The sequence below is a fragment of the Anticarsia gemmatalis genome, chromosome W (assembly GCF_050436995.1).
Source record: "Anticarsia gemmatalis isolate Benzon Research Colony breed Stoneville strain chromosome W, ilAntGemm2 primary, whole genome shotgun sequence".
Taxonomy (NCBI): domain Eukaryota; kingdom Metazoa; phylum Arthropoda; class Insecta; order Lepidoptera; family Erebidae; genus Anticarsia; species Anticarsia gemmatalis.
The window spans coordinates 1,750,606-1,762,223 of record NC_134775.1 but is presented as its reverse complement, the minus strand read 5'-3'; positions in this window follow the sequence as shown (position 1 = coordinate 1,762,223).

The following is an 11,618-nucleotide window of genomic DNA, read 5'->3' as shown; positions in this document are numbered from 1 at the left end:
ATCCTTTTCTGTTGTAAAACAGGTGTTTTTCCTCTTTGGGTTTCACTAAAGCAACATGTGTGCAGTCTATGCACCCAATTACACCAGGCAGGCCAAACCTTCGTTGGAATCTAAAAAAAAATTGAAATCAATATACCTAATTATGTATTACTTAAGTATATATATAATTGTAGATAAAAATGTCACATTCTCCTGTTTAATGAATGATCTCTCTTGAATTGTTTTTGGGAATACAATCCATTTCGCCATCATAGGTTGGTGGTTCAATGCATCAACAACTTCTTTGATGCAGCGACTAGTTGTTCGCTGAGGAAGATGTTGTGTCATGCCAACAATTATTTGATAGGATCCAGTGGCCAAAAAGCTAAGAGTACACAGCACCTAAAAAGCCAAACCAAGTTATCATTTATACAAAGTAAACTATGAAACAATTTGGTATAAGTGTGTGCATAATTTGAGAGAATATCTTACCTTAACTTCCACTGGAATCATGTTGGACCCTTTCAAAGTTGTTTTTCTTTTTAGTTCTTCTACAAGAGCTCTAAAAGTAACTTTATTTAATCTAAATCTTTGTATAAAGGCAGTGTCCGACAACTCTTCAATTGTTTCCATGGACTGACGATATAAGTTTCTTTTTTGTCGTTTTAATAGTACTTCTTCATTATGGGCACACATTCATTGGGGCGGGGATGTGCATATGCTTTTGCAGTTTGAATAATCACGACATGCTTCTCGCTTGCTTTTCACACGCTTGCCTGCACAGACGCATGGTAGCATAAGTACAAACCCCTCATAGTGCCTCCATCAGAAGCACTGTGAGAGCGAGGTCTTAGGGGAGAGCGCAACAGTCGTGAAGATCCCTAAGGCAAGTCCAGTAGTTATCCTTCCCGTGGTTGCTTGCCCTTTTATTGGTCCAGTTCCCTCAGAAATGGATATAACCGAAACTACTGGGCGCCTATCGCAAGGATGCTGAGGTCACACCTTTGCGAGTTCATCATCTTACAGTCAAGATGGTGGACAGAATTGACCTCCTGCGTGTTTGTGCCGTGCGCAGGAACCCGTAAGGAGTGGATGAAAGAATCCTGGGGGTTGAGCTGAATGTCAGCTGCGGCTGGCAGGGGGCAACACACCTCTTTGGTCTGGATTTCCTCCAACACGGGCGGTCAAGGGCTAGCCACCTGCGATCAAGCGGCTGAAGCATCCGGTCAGACGGTTGCTGGCGAGCTTCCTGGAGGGATGGAGTCGGCAGACGGCGGAGCAGGACCTCTCGCAGGTTGTGGTAACAGGTGAGTTGCTTTTGCACCGTTTAGTCTCGTCGGCGACGCACTTCGGGGAGCTATATCAGTCCGGTAGCCTTGGTGCTATAGAGCATCCCCACATGAGGGCTCTGAGGAGGGTGAGGAGCCGGACTGACGAATCACATATAAAAACAAAGGTATGGATACAACATATAACCAAACCCAATCCAGTGCGAAAGCACCTACCGCGCTAAGCGCAAAGACTACTGAGGGCGTCAGCGGAGGCGACAGCGACTCGTGTAGCTGGACCGAGGTGTCTCGCAAGAAAACCTGTGGGCTGCCACGACAAGCTGGAGCCAAAGCCAACCCTAAAGTTGGGTCAAAAGCGGAGGGGAAGCCCGAAAGGCAAACCGAACGGGCCGCAACAGGCCCGAACGGTGTCGTTAAGGCAACCCAACCTCCGGCGAACGAAAGTGCCGCAGGGAGCAGTGGCGGGAGACTCCAGAGCGGAAGGACCGGGGTGGCCTCTAGGAGCCCCCGTGGGCCACCGACCTCTGACCCCAATACCAAACCCAGAGGCACGCAGGAGGGTCCTAGCGCATCAGCACAAAGGCGTAATCGTCGGCTGAGGAAGCTGCAGGCACTCCAGAGCAACAGCGATGCACCTACCAAACGTGCAAGGGAGGTAAGCGACGGGTGACAGGAGCAAGCCCGGGAGGCCAAAAAGCCAAAAACCCAGGGCTCTTACCGGGACGTCGTTGCGGCCAGCCTCAGGATGGCGGTCATCCTTGAAGGGTACCCGACAAGGAAGATGACCATCAAGGAAGGACACCGAGTGCAGGACCTGATGTTCGACCGGCTGATGGCAATGACCGGTCCGCCGCCCCTCGTCAACATGGGCAACATAGTGTCCGGGGCGCTGTTCTTCACCTGCGCCGATGAGACCTCAGCGAAATGGCTGAAGGAGCTCACCTGCTCAAAGGTAGGTGAGGATAAAACTATAAGAGTAGTGGCAGCCAAAGACCTACCGAAGCCGGTCAAAATGGCCTGGAAGTCGCGCGCCGCGTCCGAAAAGGACAACAGGCGGGTGCTGATGCTGGTGGAGAAGATGAACCCGGGCCTGAAAACACAGGAATGGCGAGTCATCGACACCCAAAATGACGAGTTCACGGTGCGTAGAATCGTCATGATGGACAAGGATTCGGCCGAGTTCATCAAAGCTCGGGACTACAGGCTACCCACCGGCATCGACTTCAGCATATTCAAGCTGCTGGAAGATGCCTCCTCGGTGGCCAGTACGTCAGGGGATGAGCAACGAGAGCTGCCTGAGGAAGGAGACCCTCCCGCCTCAACGACAGTGACGGAGCCTGCGAACCCACCTCAGCGCCCCATGACCCCCGGAGCCCCGCCATCCCCAGTGTCAACCATTGGCACTGAGGACCTTTTTGGGGAAATGCGGAACCTGGCGCTTGAGGAGGACGCTCTCCTAGAGCCGTCTCCCGACAGCGAGGCGGGCGGCGACCCATAGTTGCCCCCCCCCCCCCCCCCCGCCACCTCCAAATGAGCCCCCAATCAACCATCAACATGGAGGGTTTAAGGTACGTTCAAATCAACCTACAGCACAACAAGGCGGCTACGGCCCTTCTGGCACGAGCCCTAAAAGGAGGCAAATTCGACATTGCTCTCATACAAGAACCCTACATATATAAAGGGGAAATCAAAGGATTAGACGACACTGGAGGAACAATATGGAACTCCAGAAACACTTATAACGGTGTGAGAACGTGCATATACACCAGGAATGGCGTAAATGCATGGCCTCTGCACGACTTCTGCTACAGGGATCTAACGGCAGTCAAGATCAATACAGGGGGAAAAGACAGCAGCAAGACCCTAACCCGATCCCAACACAACTTGAAGGTCTGGTTAACCACAGCATCCAGCACAAGATAGACATCATTATTGGATGCGATGCAAATGCTCACCACGTGATCTGGGGCAGCTCGGACACCAATAGAAGGGGAGAAAAAGTACTGAAATATCTGGTAAGTTCTCCTTTACAATTACTCAACCGAGAAAACAGCCCTACCTTCGTCAACGCGCGGAGAGGTGAGGTAATAGATATAACCCTAGCCACTAACACTGCTAGCAATCATATCGCTAACTGGCATGTATCAAATGAAATCTCGCTTTCAGATCATAGATATATATGCTTTAACTATGGGACGACTCGAGTAGACACAACTACGATCAGAAGGAATCCCAAACACACGGACTGGGTTAACTATATCAAAGATCTAAAGATCTTGCTAGGTGACCCGAAGTGCAAGCTCAATTCTACCTTGGATATAGAACTTGAAGCAGACCGGTTATCGAAAACGATCACACAGGCATGGACGGATAACTGCCCGGCAAAAGAAATTAAACCCAAAAAAGTCCCTTGGTGGAACAAGGAACTAGAGGCTCTAAAACGTGAAACCAGAATCGCCTTTAATAGAGCTAAGGCCCGAAATGACTACAGTGACTATTCAAAAAAGCTAACTGAATATCACAAAGCTGTAAGGAAAAGCAAGCGCAAATCCTGGACCGATCATTGCGGCCTAATTAGCTCGCTTCCAGAAAGCATGAGACTGACCAAAGCACTATCGCTGGCCAAAGAGAGCCCGCTCACCAGTATCAAAAACAAAGACGGGAAACTCACAGAATCTGGGGAAGAAACGCTACGCATTATGGCTACCGAACACTTCCCAGGTTCAACTATCATCAACATAATGACAGATGAAGATATAACGCATAGCGAAGTAAATCTCATCAAGACGTCAAGGGCTGAATGGAACACAGCCAGGAAAATAGTAGATGGGAACCTTCTGAAATGGGCAATTGACAGCTTCAAGCCCTACAAATCACCAGGACCAGATGGCATATACCCCATACTCCTACAAAAAGGCAGCAATGTGTTAATACCACACTTGGTGCGTATTTACAGAGCATGCCTAGCCTATGGCCATATACCAAAACTATGGTCAAAAGTGAAAGTAGTATACCTGCCTAAACCGGGAAAAACAAACTACGAAGATGTTAGGTCATATCGACCCATCAGCCTTACATCGTTTCTACTTAAAACGATCGAAAAGCTGATTGACAAACATATAAGAGACGGACCTTTAAGAAATAATCCACTCCATGATAGGCAATGTGCGTATCAACAAGGGAAATCGACCGAAACAGCTCTTCATCTATTTTTTATTTTTTTTTATTTATTTTTATTTATTCAGGATAACAAACAATTGTAGAACAATAAATTATTAATAATGTAACAAAAATAAATTACTAGTTCTACAACCAGCACCGTTACCCACAATAAACTAATACAAGGTACCGCAAAATAAAATAACAATTAAGTATATTATTAAGTAAACAAAGCTTTTACACCCTGTAAGACACCAAGCGACCAATGAGAATTTGAGTTATATATATGTATATATTATATGAATATTTTTACGATTACTTGCTAGATATAATTTAGGTTCAACATTAGGCGCCTACCGTCTCACAAAGTGTCAGATGACTGAATATTCTTCTTAAACTGAGAATATGACAACGAAAATAGATCTATATGAGTAAACGAGTCATTATAAGCATGCATAATTCTTCGAAGTGGAGCACGCTCTCCTGCATTTGTTTTGCATGGTTTGGGTGCAAATAATTTATGTGTGTAAACATCTCTAATTCGTTGAGAACGACTAGGTATGCGCAAATATATTTGATTCACAAGACTATTACAGTCAAATTTGTTGTGACATACTTTGTACAGGAACATTTGGTCAAGAAATTGCCTTCTCGATTTCAAAGTGTGTGATGAGAACTTATCTATTAGAGTTTGATATGATGACCTTTTGTGACAGGATTTGTAGTTTAAGAACTTAAGGAATTTACGCTGCACTGATTCTATTTGATCACTATATTTTTCATAATGCGGATTCCATACTGGTGTGGCGTACTCGAGCTGAGACCTAATGAGAGCCTTAAAAATTAATAAGAAAGTGGCTGGCTTTCTAAACAAATCACATGTTCTACGTACAAAGCCATAGAGTTGAAAGCCCTTAGATGTAATATGTTCTATGTGGACGTCAAAGTGAAGTTTAGAGTCAAAAAATACTCCCAAGTCCTTTATTAAAGATACTTTTTCGATGGGGATATCATTAAGATAATATGTAAATTGAATTGTGTTAACTTTTTTAGTAAAAGAAACTGATTTACATTTTGATATACTGAGTTGTAATTTGTTATCTACACAGTAACTAGAGAAACGCCTCAGATCCTCTTGCAATTTTTCACAATCATTAATGCTGTTTATTTGACGATAAACTTTAAGGTCATCCGCATACAATAAAAAACGGGAATTGATAAAACACTTACTAATATCATTTATAAATAAAACAAAAAGCAATGGCCCCAAAATGGAACCCTGAGGAACCCCAGACGTAACAACTATAGCCTCAGAGGAGAAACCGTTCACTACCACCCGCTGTGACCTATTTTTTACGTACGACTCAAACCAACGCAACAAATTACCCCTTATCCCGTTGTACTCAATTTTTCTAAGGAGTATATCGTGGTCAACCCTGTCAAAAGCCTTGCAAAAATCAGTGTAAACTGAATCCACCTGTAACCGTCTATCCATAGTCTCAAATAAAAAGTTGGAATAAAGCACTAAATTACTTACAGTGGATCTATTTTTAACAAAACCATGTTGTTCAGGTATAATAATTTTATGTAAGCTAGGATATATAGCATCGTGAACTAATCGTTCCAAGACTTTCGACAAGGTTGACGACAGCGATATAGGACGATAATTTGTTACATCATTTTTAGGACCATTTTTAAATACAGGTATAACATTAGATGTTTTCCAAGGTTGTGGCACTAAACCTTCACTAAAAGAACGGTTATATAAATAAAGTAAAGGAATACATATAGAATGAGCTGTATGTTTCAAGAAAAAAGGAGGTATGCTATCTGGGCCAGAACCTTTAGTGATATCAAGTTTTACCAATGCATCTACAATTTTGGCCTTAGAAAAATATAAATTAGTTATATGCAAATGGTCAGAAGAGAAATCGGTTTTACTAGTGTAAGAGCTGGAGATCCCGTCATTACTATTACACGCAACGTAGACTGAACTAAAGTAATTCGCAAACAATTTACATACACCTCCCGGATCAGAGGACATCTCGTTTGCATAAATCATAGTATTAGGAATACCCGTTTTATTCTTACAGCTTTTTATAAATGACCAAAACAACTTAATATCACTCTTCAAACCATCTTCTACAGATTTTATGTAAGTATTGAAACACTTAGCTGAGAGGGATTTAAATCTTTTACGGTAAAGGGAAAATTGCTCATAGTCAGAAATATTTTTATATTTCTTCCATCTAATCCATGCCCTCTCCTTATCTTTAAATATATGAATTAGTGGACGAGAAAACCAGATAGGATGATTTTTTGACTTTTTAGGCCGCATCGGTACGTGCAACCTAATAATATCGAATATTATTTCATAGAAGCGTTGCGTAGCTAATTCAAGCGGTAAATCCTTAAATAATGTAACCCAATCTACCTTCATGATTTCATCATTAATAGCAGGGTAATCGGCTTCCATGAAGTGATATCTAGGCATCACACATTGAGCTAAAGGTTTATAAATAAAATCAAAACATACTGCGACACAAAAAGGAGGGTGGTAATTGTCAATTGAGACTAATGGATGAGACACAGGCTCACAAGCACTGAAATCATTCGAGATAAATAAGTCTAAAGTTCTGTCTAATTGGTTTCTAATATTATTATACTGATTGCAATTTAAAGTTGATAAAAAACTACGTAAAATACTGTTTAATGAACTCACACTACTTTGATCATTATCGGGCATTTCTCCATTATCAAGTAATTGCCAATTGATGTACGGCAAATTAAAATCTCCCATTATATAAATTTTACCAACTGTCATAGAAAGGATAATTCTTTCCATCATATTAAATAATAATTTATATGTGAAAGATGTTTGATTAGGCGGAATGTATATTCCACATATTATGTGACTCTCACCGTGCGTCTTGGAGTCTAATTTTAGAAACACATAGTCGATAATAGGCGGTATCGCACAAGAATCAGACATCATGCTACCAGTCTGCCAAGACGTTATTTCACAGCGTATGGCGTGAAGATCACGGCGTACGGCAATCAGTACTCCACCACCATCCGACTTGCCACACAAAACACGGTTTCTATCACAACGAAATACTGTGTAACGTGAGTCACATATCTCCTCGTCAGCAATGCCAGACACTAACCAGGTCTCAGTTAAAACAATTATATCGTAAGACTGATAAAATATTATCGTACAACATTTTTAACTTAGTTCTCAAACCACGGCAGTTTTGATGATAAATCGTTAAATTACTAGTTATCTTGCATTAAATATAAAATTGCTTTACTAGCCACAAAAACAAATTCACAAATGGACGATCTTTAGTAAAACAATACACGATACAATAAAACTTGCTTCTGAGAATACACATAACTAATACGTAATTAAATATTTTAATCAAAATATGTATATTATGTTCTCTGTATAGCGGGCTAAAATATGTCACACAGTATTGTATAGAATGATACACAAATATAACATAAGTTAATACGTAATTACCAGTAGCTAAACTGCAAATATTTAATATCATATTTAAGAAAAGGGTATCCCATCAAAAACATTCTGTAAAAACCTCAAGTCTCGCCGTAAAAAGTTGTGAGATCAATATAATACCAAGTCGATTAATCTATTTAGTCTCTACTTAAAGGACCTTCTGTCTTAAGTTATTACGTATGTTATTATCATGCCAATTTTAAAAAAAATACCTCTAAAACAAATAGACCGACCTGGCCATCGCATGATTTGATTAGTTAATGCTCCTGAAATGTTAATGGCGAATTTGTGTTTTCTTGCGATGACCAAGTCGATCTATTTGTTTTAAAGGTATTTTTTTTAAAATTGGCATGATAATAACATACGTAATAACTTAAGACAGAAGGTCCTTTAAGTAGAGACTAAATAGATTAATCGACTTGGTATTATATTGATCTCACAACTTTTTACGGCGAGACTTGAGGTTTTTACAGAATGTTTTTGATGGGATCTCACTTCTTTTTGTAGAGCAAACATAAGTCCAATTTGTATGGAAAGACGTTTTTTTTTCATAATTCAACATATATTCCTATGGGAATGTTGTTCAGTTTCATGGGCTAAACACCCTTACCCACCCTATACCCCCTCCCGTTATGCCTCATATAGTAGGTACCTGTTTACACCTATTTATTTTATTTTCTACAGTAATAATAATTCATTAACTGCAAATGTAACCTTGTAATCTTATACATTTATATGGGATTACAAAGTTATTGTTGCAGTTGGTGTATTTAGAAAACTGGACCGAAATTAGAAAATATAAAAATTTTCCCATGATTAAAACACTAAACCCTATTTGTATTCTAAATTTTAAGCTTCTAAGTCTGCTAGAAGTACCTTAGACTTTTGATGATCGGTGAGTCAGTGAGTCAGTGAATCAGTGAGTGACAAAATTCAAAATTTTAACAAGTTGTCATTCTTAAACTACTGGTTCAAATTGACTGAAATTTTAAATATACCGTGTTTATACAATGACTGATTAGTTGCTGAAAATCCAGGCTTCTTGTTTTATCCACAACGAAGTTATAGGGGTGTCAAAAATAGCCCGAATTGCTTCGAGAAAAGGATGTTACGGCCGTGCCGCTTTTTTTTTGCTCGACTTGCGGGGGCACTTCCGTGCCCCCAGATATGCAAAACAACTGCAGAGATTTGTAGGACTCCACGACGTAAACAACACACAGAGTAGCGTAAGGATCAGATATCGCAAATATAAAAACTTAATACAAGGCAAAAACACTCGCTGAAAATTACATAATGTACGAACAATTACTATATTTATTATATAACGTATTATTAATTTACTAGTAATCACATAATTGTTAGTTCTTAACTTCAGTTGTAAGTTTAGACAGGTCTGATTCTGTACGTATAGCAATAACCGCTGTTTGCTCATTAGCCCGCGCAAGAATAACTCCGTGTTTGATCCACAAGAATTTGAACCCCTTGTCCTTGGCAACGTCACGTGCTTGGCGAAATAATTTCTTTTTTTGCAAGGTTATATGTTCATTGACATATATTTTTTGGGGCGGGCCTTGCATTTTTAATTGGTCGGTTGATATACCCTTGTTAAGACGAACAGCCGAAATGAAATTATCCCTTACAATTTGACTGGAAAACTTGACCACTATATTTTTTGGACGTGAATTCTTAGGGTTAAACTGCTGAACTCTGTGGATGGAGACAATGTCACGTGATGTGACCGTTAGTTTCACAATACTTGCGATCTCTTCAATGATGGCGACCAAATTCTCCCCACGCTTTTCCGGCAAGTTATGAATCTCAATATTAGAGCTTCGTGCCCTTTGTTCCATTTCCTCTAATTTTGATTCCAGGTGGGCTATACGGGATTCTTTTGTCACATCTTGTTGCTCAATTGCCGTTACACGTGTTTGGAGCTCTTGATTTGTAGACAGCAAGTCATCGTGTTTAGCACTTAAATAACTAATTGAGGTCTTGACACTCTCAAATTCACATAATAACAGGGTTAGTTTCTCATCTTGTTTCGAAGACCATGATTTGAACATCGTTTCCATGTTACTAGTAAGTAGATTGAACTGCTGCTTGAAATATTGATCCTGGTCCAATGATACTCCTTTTCGGAAAGTCACATAAGGAGGGGGTGACTCTTGATCAATAAGCGACCCGTCTACACTCATACCACCACTCTTCGACTCATTATCCTCAACATCAGCTCGATCAAAAGTGCTGTTGATCGGATTCATTGTTGTGATATCTCTGCTTTGTTCCCTAATCTGTGCAAATCGGACTACAACGCGATAACACCGATAGACCGCACGCACACTTACACGCTGGCAGGTAACAATTAGCGAAGTTAAACGAGATGCGACACAACCGGTACGGTACAGCGCGCGCGGCGGAATCTAGTGATAGAACGAGCAGAGGCAGCACTGGAAAGCAAAGAAATATGCGTGGCCACCTTCATAGATATAGAAGGGGCCTTCGACAGAACCACCTTCGAAGCTATCCAAGATGCTGCCATAAAACATGGTGTGAACCCAACCATCTGCAGATGGATCGGGAAAATGGTGCAAAACCGAGTTATCAGTTCCACGTTAGCTGGCGATACAATCCACGTCAAAACAACCAGAGGCTGCCCACAGGGAGGGGTGCTGTCGCCTCTGCTGTGGAGCCTAGTGGTCGATTTGCTAATGAAAGAACTGAACACAGGGCCATTCTACACGGTAGGTTACGCAGATGACCTAGCCATTATGGTCAACGGAAAAATTCCGACGATCGTCTTGCAGTTGTAATAAGAAGCGATCAAAAAAGCAGAAAGATGGAGCAGAGAAAACCACCTATCCATCAACCCTAGTAAAACCACCGCGATGTATTTTACTAGGAAAAGAGACCTCAAAAACTTCAAAAGCCTAAAGATGGCCGGAGAAGAACTACAATGGTCGACACAGGTCAAATACTTAGGACTCATACTGGACAAAGATCTGACCTGGAAAAAACACCAGGAGCATATAACCGTATTTATGTATATATATAATATATACAGGGTGTAAATGACAGCTAACCGAAAACTTTACTGGTAAGTTTGTGACACTGTATGCGCGAAATTTACTCCAACGATATTTCTCGGAAATGGTTGGTTCCCGAGTAAGTCATTTTTGAGCGTTCAATGTATAGTGAACAACGCGATGTATCTCCGCGCATGCCTACGAGACTTCTAGCGGCGGCGGCGCGCTGAGCGACGGCATGTCGCGACGCGTCGTAGGTACGTACGCGTACCACCACGTCTATGCGCTCACTAGTATGCAACCCTATCATTAGATAACAATCTTATGTATCGTTTATGGTATCGTAAGTAGGCCCGTATGTTACAATAGCTCATAGTAAAATTGTAAGTAGGTAGGTTAGGTACCTACTTGGCTTACGTGAAATCAAACAATAATAGCAAAATGTAACCAATAATAAGAAAGTGCTAAAACAAATTGTTATCAATGTCTATCAACACGCAAATACCTGGTGTATGGCGAGAGTTTGAGTACCTTTGGATCCGGACGTACAGGTGCAGAGCACGCCGTGCACTTCCACGTGCTTCACCATACATAACACATCAACATTTCCTCCTATTTACGAACACAACTGCACTTCGAAAACAATAACAA